We start from the raw sequence: 11,559 nt of genomic DNA, 5'->3' as shown, positions 1-11,559 counted from the left end.
CCACGCTCTCCCACCCCTCCTTCCTCTGCCTCTTCCCTCTCACCTGTCTCCCTGTCCCCGTGCCCTCCACAGACCCCCGCTTCGGGGCATCGGCCTGTCCCTCCCCCTGGCCCCCCACCTCGCCCATCCAGGTTCCCATGTGGCAGCCGCGGGCCTCGTCCTCTCCTGGCCGCCCGCAGGGCCAGCAGCGCCCGCAGGCCCTCTGCCTTCCCCCGCACCCCCTGCCCTGCCCATCCCCCCTTCCCCTCCTCCCCTCAGCATTGACGAAATGGTCCGCACTGCTTGTCAGTGTCCTCTCATCATAAAACCCCCTCCTGGTCTTTCTCTGACCGATGACCCCCTGGGCCCAGGCTTCATCTTCTGTCCCCGACCCCCTGCCGGGGCACCACTTCCCACCATCGCCACAGACAGCCCCAGGGGCCAGGAGCCCCCGCCGCAGGGCACCCCTCAAAGACTCCGGTGTCATACACCTCCTGTGCGCCGGGACCTGATTGTGATGGGAAGCGGCAACAGGTAATCCGGGTGGGTCCCCAGAAATCCAGAAGCCCCCCATCCGGTGCCCTCTCCACAGTGAGTTCTCAGACATTTCGGTGACATGCCAGCCCATGTCAGCAGGCGCATGTCCCTCCTGGGGACTGGTGGACCAGCGATGGTGCCCTGTGCCCGGCCCCTACCCCACGCCCCAAACCAGCCTCCCTGGGAGCCAGGGACCAGGGGCCCCTCTGCAGAGCAAAGGCTGTCTGGGCGGGAGGTGGGGCGGGGGCCCTGTGGCAGTGGGAAGAGAGGGGAAGCCCTGCCGCGCGGCCCCGGGGCCTGGAGGCTGGGGGAGGTCGGGAACCCGCCGGGGCCAAGCGCCGCGGTGGCTGCGGTCCTGGGCGCACACAGGGCAGTAGCTGAGCTCCGCAGCTGAGCGGGCCTGCAGCTGGCCCGCAGTGCCGCGGGGTCAGGGCCCTGTTCCTGCAGCCCCGCTGCGGGCAGCCGTGGGCCTCCGGGGCTGTGGGAGTCCTCGCCTGGAGGAGAGGGAGAGGGCTGTCTGGAGGGGCCTCGTGGAGGCGTTGGGGGACCCCCGCACCATCCTCCCCTCCCTTCCCTGCAGGGCCCAAGACAGCCAGGGCTCCTCCCGTTTCCCGCCCCTGAGAGCAGCAAGAAGAGGCCCGAGGGGCCAGACGACGGGGAACCCGCGACCCAACTCTTCTGTGGGCCCAGCTGGGCCACGCGCCTCCAGATCGGAGCGCCAAAATTCGGCAGCCCCTGGCCCTAGGGGGGTGAGTCTTGGGAGCGCCCACTGAGCCTGAGGGTGGGGAGGAGGGCCCCTGAGGACTCCCAAACCACTCAGGCTGCCTGCCCCTCCAAGGGGGCACGTCCCGGGCTGGCTTTCCGGACCCCGGGCTGCTGAGCTCAGGGTCCAGGATTATGCTTCTTTTGGCCCCTCTAGCGTTTTCAGTTTTGATCATGGCCTCCCGGGGGCGGCCGGAGGGCAGAAGTCTTGTGCTGAAGACAGACCCTGCGAATGATGCCCACCTCACCAGGAAGCACGGCCTTTGCGGGCCAGGGGACCCAGGCCCCGCCTGCCGGTGGCCCCGAGTTGCGAAAAAGTTCAAGGGAACGCAGCCTGCCCGGACCCCAGCCTCGAGCTCTGCTTCCTACTGCCAGGAGCAGATGGGGAGCCAGGCAGAGCTTGCGGACCCCCTGCATGAGGCCCTTCTGGAGCGGTCAGCCCCCTTGCTCACTCTGTGCACATGCTGGGCGGGGTGGGGGGGGAGAAGGGGCAGGTCCCACCCCGAGTGGAGCCTCAGTGTGGCCTGGGCCAGGCACTGGCCAAAATCCGGAGAATGACCTGCCCTGCCCTGCCCGCCTTGCCCAGCTCTTGCGCACAGTCCTTCGCCTGACTTCTGGCCCCCAAATTCCTCATGGCCAACTCTCTCTGAGCACACACATGGCAGGTCTCCAAATCAGATAAGGGTCGTCTGGGTCCCCTTCAGGCCACACACTGCTCTGCACCCGTGGTCCCTGCCTGCCCTTGATGGGGCAAATGGATACACTCGGGCCTGTGTTACTGCAAGACACCCACCTGTTTGGGGGGCGAGAAGCCCTGGCGTTTCCCGCTCAGTGACCTAAGAGACTGCGCGATGAATGCTCACGGAGCCTGCGGTGCCAGGCCCCAACTTCTGCAGCCCCGGGGGCGCCAGGCAGAGAGAAGGATGCAGCTGGTCCTTTGAGGACCACGGAGGTGGATGGCTTCTGCGAACACCTCCCTGGGCCGCACCCACCCTTTTGGGTTTGGAAACTTTTTCTGGGAATCTTCTGGGGCTCCAAAGAGTCCCACTGCTGAGGCCCCTGCCTTGTCTCCCCGAGCAGCCTCTCAGACAGGCCTGACCAAAGACAGAGCCGTGAAACGTCTACACAAGAAACCAATGGCCCAGCTCCTTGGACCCCTGGGCTAGGAGCCTTGTCCCCTAGAGGTCTTCCGCCCCCAGCCTAGGGCAGAGGACAGACTGGGTTCTTGGAGGCTCAGCCCAGGCCCCAGGGCTGCAGGGCAGCGGGGAAACCTGGGCAAGAAGCTTGCGGGCAGGGTTCTTGGTAGGCCAGTCCCCTCGCTCTGTGTCTTGCAGACTTGCCCTCTCAAGAGATGCATCCCACCTGCAAGTGGGGAGGGGGGGAGCCATGTCCTAGCCAACTTTGCTTCCCAAGTGCTACCTGGGGGTGACGTTTTATGAGCTGTCAAGGGAGACCAGGCCCTTCTGCCAACACTGAGAGTTGTTGCTTTGCTGACATCCGGAAGACATGCTGCTAGAGTCCTCGTTCCCGTGAACATGAGAAAGACTTGGTGACTTTATTTCTTCCAACCCAGAAGAACATGCTGCCATTTCCTGATGGGAGTGAAAAAGAGACAAGGTCGTGAGATGCCAAGGGGAGCTCCAGGCTGCCTCAGGGCCAGGAGGGAGGGTGACTGTGTGAGGGCTGCTGGGGGACCCAGAGAGGTCCCCTTTTCCCAGAACGGGTAGACTGAAGCCTCAAGAGTGAGGGCAATCTTTCGTGACTCTCCTCCTCACTCCGGGCTCCCAGCACGGGCACCAGTCGCCCACCCCACCCCTCACCTTTCCTCCTAGTAGAGAACATAGCTGTTAAAACCGACTCAGAGAAACGCGTGCGGAAGGCCAGGGTATGCCGGCCTGGCTCAATCATTTTTTTCGTAAGCTGCTTAGAGTAAGATAATTTTGATTGTTGTTCTGTGTTTTATAATGAATAAACTCTATTAAGTGTTCTTTTGTAGAGAACATTGATTCCGCCAGAAGCCCATCCTGACAGCTTCACCTCCTCAAGTGGCAGCTCAGGGGGCCCCCGGCCTGAGCTTTGACAGGACCCGCCCAACCGTCACTATGAGAGTCACTCCCCGAGCTTCCGAGCATTCAAACACCTTGCTCTGCTTGGTGCGTCTTCTCGCTTCTGTGTGGAGGTCCAACAGCATCTGTGCTGCACAGCGTAGATTTCGAGACACTCGCACTCACGTTCCCCTAGATGGGTCCTTTGCCACGTGATTGTTTTCTTCTGAATGAGCCAGGGCAATACTTTGTTCTCTCCTCCAATTAGGGATGTTTTCTGTCATGACTTTTTCAAACAGGTTCTCTATTTCTTCCTCATCCTCCTCTTCTTCTTGAGGCTGCTTTTGATTCCTTCTACTGTGTTCTTCAATTCAGAAATTCCATTCTTCATTTCCTCTTGTCTCTTATTGATAGTTTCTATGTCCTTTTTCATGCTGATATAGTTTCATTAAGTTCCTTGTAATTTCTCTGTAGTTTTTTGTAATTCTCTCTGAGCTCACTGAGCTCCTTGTGCTTCCTTATAGCCATTGTTTGGAACTCAATATCTGATAGTTTGCTTGCCTCTATTTCCTTTATTTCTCTTTGTGGGCATTCCTCCTTTCCCTTTGAGTGGGGTGTATTTCTTTGTCTTCCCATATTTGTGAGACTCCTCTTTTTTGCTTCTGCTTCTTAATTTGATCTGCCTTGATTTCCTGACTTTGTGGTGTGAACTTCTATGGTAGGAAACCGCTGTTTTTACTTTCTGGATCTTCCTCTGATGATGTCAGGTGTTGTCCCTGTCTGCCCTTAGGCAGTCTGTTCAAGACTTCCAGGAATGTACAGTCTGTGGCTGTCTCCTTCAGCTGTTACTCTAGTCACTCTGCACTCAGCAGGCCAGCTTAGACAGCTCAGGGCAGGGCGGAGTGCCTCCGGGGTTGGGGTTATTGTTTCTTCTCATCTTGGTGCCGCTCAGGGGTGTGGTCTCTGCCTGAGCAAGATGGCTACTGCTGCATAGGGGATGAGTCAGCACTGGGATCCCGCGGGCTACTCTTTCAGTTCTTTCCCCAAAGCGTACTTCCCCAGTCTCTTCTCAGGCATCTCTAGCCAACTCTGGCCCTGCCTTTGCTGGAAACCAGAGTAAGTGGCTGCAAATAAAAATTTATCCATTGGCCCTTTAAACGGCTCTTTGCTTCTCCGGCCACCTGTCTCTGACAGAGAGCAACCCTGATGCTTTTCACAGCTGGCTGTTTTCTGTGTACTTTTTGGGCTCAGTGCTGTAGGCTGGAGATCCCCACTTTTGGTTTAGACCCCATTCTTCTCAGGGGGATCCAACTGGCTGTTTCAATATCCTTCTAGTGCTACCACCGGTGAGCACCCCGCCTGCCTTCTTGAGTCTCTACTGCATTCCTTACCAGTTAGATTGTGCTAAAACTTATTCCTCTGTCTCTGAAGTTATAAGGCTCCTCTCTCGCTATTGTTCAGTTGTTTGTTCTAGGTGATTTCTCCACAATTTAGTTGTAATTCCAGGTTGGTCCTGGGAGGAGGTCAGTGTGACTTCCACTCACTCCTCCACCATCTTGATTCTCTGTGGCTCATTCTTTTACCTGCCTAGCTCGTACAGACATTTGAGTTTGTTCCCCTGAATCCCAAACCCAGGGTTCTCCAAATGGACCTTTTCTCCAAATTTCTCCCAGTGGTGGTTAGCCTGGTTCAAAATTCCAGAAGGTAATTAGCTCATAAAGTTAAAAAAAAAAAAAAAGCAAAATCTTTACTTAAAAAGTTATTTTTCAGAGCTTATGTGGACTCAGGATTAGGCATCATCATTCCCTCATGCAGTACTTAATTACTGAGCACCCGCCATGTGCCTGATACAGTTTGAGCAGCTAGAATTGCAACGGTAAGAATAGATCCCTGACCTCAGCAAGCTTCCCTATTCTTGCAAGACAGGCAATAACTTACAAAATAAATATGGTAAACGTAAGTGCTAAGAGACTAACTATACAAACAAATGATGTCCAAACTATAGATAAAAATACAATTCTGGCTCACAAGCTGCAACAACCTGCCCAGGAAACCAACCCAGGAAGCCAGCCTGCTTTAAGGCAGACTCATAGGAAGTCAGACACTCACTATCTCTAGGGATAGTTCACTAAGTCAAAAAATAATCCCATAACAATTAGTCCCAAATGGCCAGGACTTGATTAATAATTGGCAGTTTCCCTAACTTGCTTCTGCTTCTAACTTAGACCCAACCAGACAAATCCAAATATGCACCCTTAACTAATCATATAATAGGATACCCCACGTCTAGTTAGCCTGCCTACAGCATCCCTAGGACGCTAACCTCCAGTCAGGGCACATCTGAAGCCCTCCTTGTTCCCCACTACACAGCTTTCCGACGCCCCTGCCTGCCTTTGGGTCTCTTCCAAATGCAAGTGATGATGGCTGACCCCCCTCCTATAGTAAATTCTGAGAAGAAGACTTTGCTTGTTCTCATTTGAGTGGTCTTTATTTCCATAGGACTTTGAAGTAAAATAGAGTAGAGCCAAGGGGTAGAGTGATGGGTAGATGAGGAGGCTAGAAAGGAAGTGATATTGGAGCCAAGTCCTGAGAAGAGGGAGGGAAGAAGGGAGGGAGCCATATGACTCTGGTGGAGAAGCATCCTCAGCAGAAGGAACAGCAGCACGAAGACAAGTGGGGAAAATAAGCTGGTGTGTTCCAGAGTCGCTGAGCAGAAAAAAAGAGGGAAATACAGTGTAGAGCAAGAGCAGAGTAGACATTTTGGATAACTTTTGACAATTCAATATGGAGTCACTGTCAGCCATTACAGTCATGTCAAGTAGCATGAAGCTAAAGAGGAGAAAGTAACAGGAAGTTGGAACAGAGAAAGATGTAGCCACAAGCCAAGGAGTGTGAACAGCCACCAGAAACTAGAGGACACAAAGAACAGATTCTCTCCTAGAGCTTCCAAAAGGAATATAGTCTTGCTGACACCTTTTCAGACTTCTGGTCTCCAGAAGTATAAGGGGATAAAGTTATGTGTTTCCAGTCACCAAGTGTGTGGCAATTTGTTATAACAGGCACAGGAACTAATACACAGTAGAACTGTTCTTTCAAATGAAATCTTATGCACCCCTCCCCAATATGTAAAATTGATAAAAGGAGAACTATTGTGGTTGAATGGAAGTGGGGAGCAATAACCTCCCATCAGCAGTCATCTCTCCCCTCCTATTCTGTCATTGACCTGGGACCCTGGGACCCTGGGACCTGGAACACACTCCCACTGGCTTGGAGCACCGAAGTACCTTGATGCAATAGTTTGAAAACCACTCTTCTAAAACATTCATCATAGTATTCTAATGCTCTAATTCCCTAGACATGCATCCCAATCCATATGTCTGCTTTTCTCTCCTTGCTTTTTTATTTAACCAATCCTTGCTTTACACAAGTGTCTTTTGGAAAAGGTGACAAAAATAGGCATGTGGGTTGAGCAGCTGGCTCTCAATCTCTGAGCCACAGTGTTTAGAACATTCTCCTGTTGATGACAGTTTAGTCTGGTTCCTCTCTCCTGTTTCAAATGTGTTATTTGGTGTCTTCCTCTCTCCCTTAGCCTCCAGTTTTGATTCCACTTTAATCTCCAGGGTTTGCCTTTGGCCTGTTCTGGAATCTTCCTTTTGGTTTTATTTTGCTCACCCTCCGAAGCTCTCCGCTCCACCCTGAGTCATCTGTCCAGGCCACACATTACTCCCCCACAAAGTAAGCAAGGGTTCCTGCCATCCCTCCTAGGCATTCTGAAGCCAAGAGAATTATTCTTAAGAGCACCATCCACAGTTGATTCTCTATGTTACAACGCCATTCACAAACCATGATAAATACTCAAGATGTAAAGGCAAAACACGTGCCTTATAAAAACTCTGTGGGTAGGACATAGACTAGCCTAAGAACCAAAATGCCTTTAACTCACACTTTTTAAAAATGACTCCTGCCATCAATGATCCCCTTCTCAAGAAGCCTATAAGGATTCAAGTAAAACCTGGGGATAGGTGGGAATGGAAAGAAGGGGTTAAGAGAAGGATGAGGAGGAGAATTAGAACTTCACATCAAATAACCAAATTTGTAATGCAAGTAGGGTACACCTTAAGTCACAGTTTGAAGACTGCCAACACATGCTTCTCAGCATTTTTATCACTGAGTTTTAGATGGCCATGACCCAGTCGTTACCTAAGCAGCCTCTCCCAGCTTCTGACAAAATATAGAGGAGCCTCAACTTTTACGTCTGACTTCCAAACAGCCTGTACATTCACACATTATATATTATCACTCCAAACCTCTTCTCATATGCCAAATTCTGACTTTCATTCAACAGCTGAAGAACAATCAATTCAAGTGTTGGTGTCACCTGATAGTGAATTGTTCTGTTTCAGTAAAAAAATGTTTGTGCAATTATTTGGATGTTTGTTATATTTTTGTCTCATTATTTTATAAAAGTGAGTGAAAACAGAAAAATGAAAGTGCTGATACAAATGATAAGAAATGTAGGTTAGATAAACTTAATACAATTGAGACAAGGATGAAAATCATTAAGCAGCCTGAAGACAGAGAATCTTTCACTTTAATCAGATTCTCATTGGACTTAAGCAGGTCAATTGTGTGCTCAATTAATTGTGAAGGAAAAGTACACAATTTAAAAACACGTACCTAATGTTAGCAATAAATCATACATGACTGTATAATTAGGGATCTTATCACTTTTTTAGCTCTCTGGGAATGAACCCCCACCTCCTTTATCTCAAACAAGTCTATTGTTTGGCTTTCCCACATTCAATTCTGATACAAATTTTCAAGACTATGTTATGCCTGAAAGAAAAGAACTGCCTGTACTTATGACACAGGAAGAGAGGGAAAGAGAGAGACAGAGACAGAGAGAGAAATACTGAACTCTAGACTGAAAGCAAACTAATACCAGTATCTTAAAGGAATTTACTTGCACTATAAAGCACAAAAAAAAAAAAAAAAAAAAAAGCGCTGCATTGAGTAAACATAACCCTGGGATTCTTCCCAGGACAGGGACCACCTGAATAAAAATGCAATGACAAAGATCCAGAAGACAAACCTCCACAAATTTGAAACAACCTATGCACAAGGTTATTTATGGTCGAGGCATTTGTAATAGCAAAAGACTAGAAACCCACATGCTTCTAAGTAGGGGACTTGGTTGAATAGTCCTAAATGTACAATGGAGAACCATGTAAACTTATAGCAAAGTCTACATCTCTATGAATTTATATATTATCTATGACTTCTAGGAAATACTGATAAATTAAAAAATGAAAGTACAAAATATATAGTTTGACATCTTTTATGTAAGAAAGATGGAGAAATGAGTATATACACAGATAATTTGCTTATTTTTCAAAAAAACAAAAATTAGCTAATGGTTGTCTACAGAAGGTGATGATAACAGGGTGGAGAAAAATAGGGCTAGAAACTATTCTAACTATACTTTTGTGTATAATTTTGATTTTTGAAGTATATAAATATTCTATATACTTAAAAATTGAATTAAATAAAAAATAAGCCTTAAAATTATACACAATTAGAAATAAATGAATCTAAATGCATTTAAAATTGGTAATCATACAGAGAAAATCAGTCTTCAAAATTTCTTTTAATACAAATTTCTAACAGTGCCTCCTTAGGGTATATATCTAAAGGTAAAGAATAGCAAAGAAATATTAAACTTATTTAGTGAGTTTACTTGTTAGAAGTCTAATTTTTAAACTATGTTATGATCATTATTTTGAGGGGGGAGATTTTAACCAAGAACTTTATACCCAACCAAGTTCTCTATCACATATAAAGATGAAATATGCTAGCACATATTCTTCTGTGGAATAGAAGCCACTTAACACTATTCCAGAAACCAAAAGAAGAATCACGTTTAAGAAGTCAAAACTGTATCAGTTGTAGTATAAAATGATTTACCGGTCTTTCCTTACTCAGTTTGGTCCTCAAACAAGAATATCAGTTGGATTTTATTTTCCCAGACAGAGTCCACATCTCAGAATACAGGTTGGCCCTGCTATGCTACACTCAGCTGCTCTCTCTATCTTCCCAGCACAAGAAAGCATATTTCTTGTCTTGTTCTTTATCCCAGAATTCCGATAAAAGCTTTTGCCATGTTTGAGTACCACTTAGAATAACCTATATTATTCTGTTCCAGTATGTGCTCTAATAATAAAAAATTTACATGGTTAAGATGCTGCACTGGTTGAAATCACTAATCTAAAATATTTTTTCTTTCTTCTTCCATAAACGTATAGTTGTATAGAGCAACATAATAACTATTTTCATTGCCAAAAAACTCAAGCAATGATTCTCTGCAACTTTAAAATTCATATTGAATAACCTAAATCTCAGAGCTTTGTTTTGACTTTTAAATTGGTAAAGCTAGATTTTTTTAAAAATCTGGTCTATAGCAGGTATCTTCTTTAATCCCTCTTTTTATCATCTTCCACCTAATGGTTACAAATGTCCCTATGTTTGCTATATTTTAAACTTTGAAACAAATACATTTTAAAATGCATACAATAGAATGGAGCAGTGGCATTTATTTCTGGATGGTGAAATTCTGTGTATTTTTTTATTTATACTTTTGTAATTTTCAAGTTTTTTGCAAAGCACATATATCACTTTCACATCCACAAAAAATACTTGTTTAAATCAGTGCGTATGGTTTTGCACCTCCAACATGATCATAATTATGTTTTTTAATATGCACACACACAAAAATAACAAAGAAAATGAACATGGTTACCTTTTCTGATAAAACTACGACTGTTTTCTCCTTCCCTATGCTTTTCTGTATTTTCCAAGTTTTCTATAATGAATGCATGTTACTTTTATAATGTTTAGGGGATTTTTTTCTGTGCTTGTTTTCCAGGTAAGGGAAAGAAGTCAAAAATCTCTAATCAGTTGGAAACCACCAAGCTAATTGTTACTAATTTAAAAGGAGGATAGGGAATATGCCAGAAAGAGACAGGCACACCTAGGCTCAGCCCACTGAGCTCCGCGGTCCACTCCAAACACACTCACTGAGCAGCAGATCCCTATCACACTGACCTCGCCCACGCTCCAGAATCCAGTCCGCACCTTGTGTGTCACAGCAGGAGGGAGGTGGCCTTTACTACCACCTTTCTCTCCCTAAATTTCTGTTGTGCTATGAAGCCAGTGCTGCCCAACCACCACATCAAGGCTCTTCCCTCCAGGCACGAGAATTGCAGAGCTCTGAGTTTATCTGCAAAGAAAGACACAGTTGCCTTGTAAAGCCCAGAATTAAGTGCTCTAAACAGATTTTGGTTTACAGGACTCTTTTAAACTACATTACTTTTCCCATAATAAAGTTTTCCTCTTTGCTGCCACAGTGGAGAGAAACATTTTATGGCTCACCTTTAAAAATGATATGGCAGGAGGCTGATAGCACAATAAGAAATTTGATTCTCTTGCTGGAAAAACCAGCAACTAATAGCTTATAAATACAGATAGCTTTGTTTTTTAAGAAACATCCCAAGGTAAATGCCTGCGTGCATTTTGGAACAAATTGACAAGTTTTCTTTTGCTGTTGTGGTAGCCTGGGTGATCTAACAGGAAGAGAAGTGGCTGATCTACCACAAGCTTCAGAACTATTTTTAATAATCCGTGTTGCCCCTGCACTACACTGTGACAAGGAACACACCAGGGTGAGTGCTATTACAAGTCCTCACCCCTTGAGTGTTTATACCAGATTTGCTCATAATCATTCCTCTTCAAGCTTCGCTATGGGCAGAATGATATTTTCTTTTTTGTTTTATTTTTCTTAATACCCTTCTGTATGGTATCCAATATTTCTTTGGATCCTCTGGGGCACTTTGGACCAATGTTTTTCAGGAAATGTATCTATGTCACTTTATTAATTCCATTCTTGAGCTGTCATTTTATCTATCTGTGCCTCTACTCCATACTCCAAATGAAAGGGACAGCATTTCCCACTGTGGGGAAAAAAAATCCGGGCTTTGAAGCCAGACACACCTTGGTTCTAATCCTCATTCAGCCACTTACTGGGTTGACGAGTTACAGTGGGCAATTCATTCTCTCTAAGATTCAACTCGATCACTTAAAAGATGGATAAATAGCACTTACATCACAAAGTTGCTGCAACAAAAAAGAGATACCCTCAGAGAGAGTAAGTCCCTTGTCCAAGGTCACAAAGCCAGGAAGC

At 46.7% G+C, this 11,559-nt stretch overlaps 1 pseudogene; it reads left to right on the top strand.

The window, feature by feature from the left end:
* The first annotated feature begins 268 nt into the window (after window positions 1-268).
* LOC129061762 (methionine-R-sulfoxide reductase B1-like) overlaps window positions 269-11,559 on the top strand; it is a 109,992-nt pseudogene continuing 98,701 nt past the window's right edge.

This window comes from Pteronotus mesoamericanus, unplaced genomic scaffold, assembly GCF_021234165.1.
Source record: "Pteronotus mesoamericanus isolate MK-2021 breed Mesoamerican mustached bat unplaced genomic scaffold, CSHL_Meso_final scaffold_651, whole genome shotgun sequence".
In the NCBI taxonomy this organism is placed as follows: domain Eukaryota; kingdom Metazoa; phylum Chordata; class Mammalia; order Chiroptera; family Mormoopidae; genus Pteronotus; species Pteronotus mesoamericanus.
This window is presented reverse-complemented; position numbering and strand designations above follow the sequence as displayed.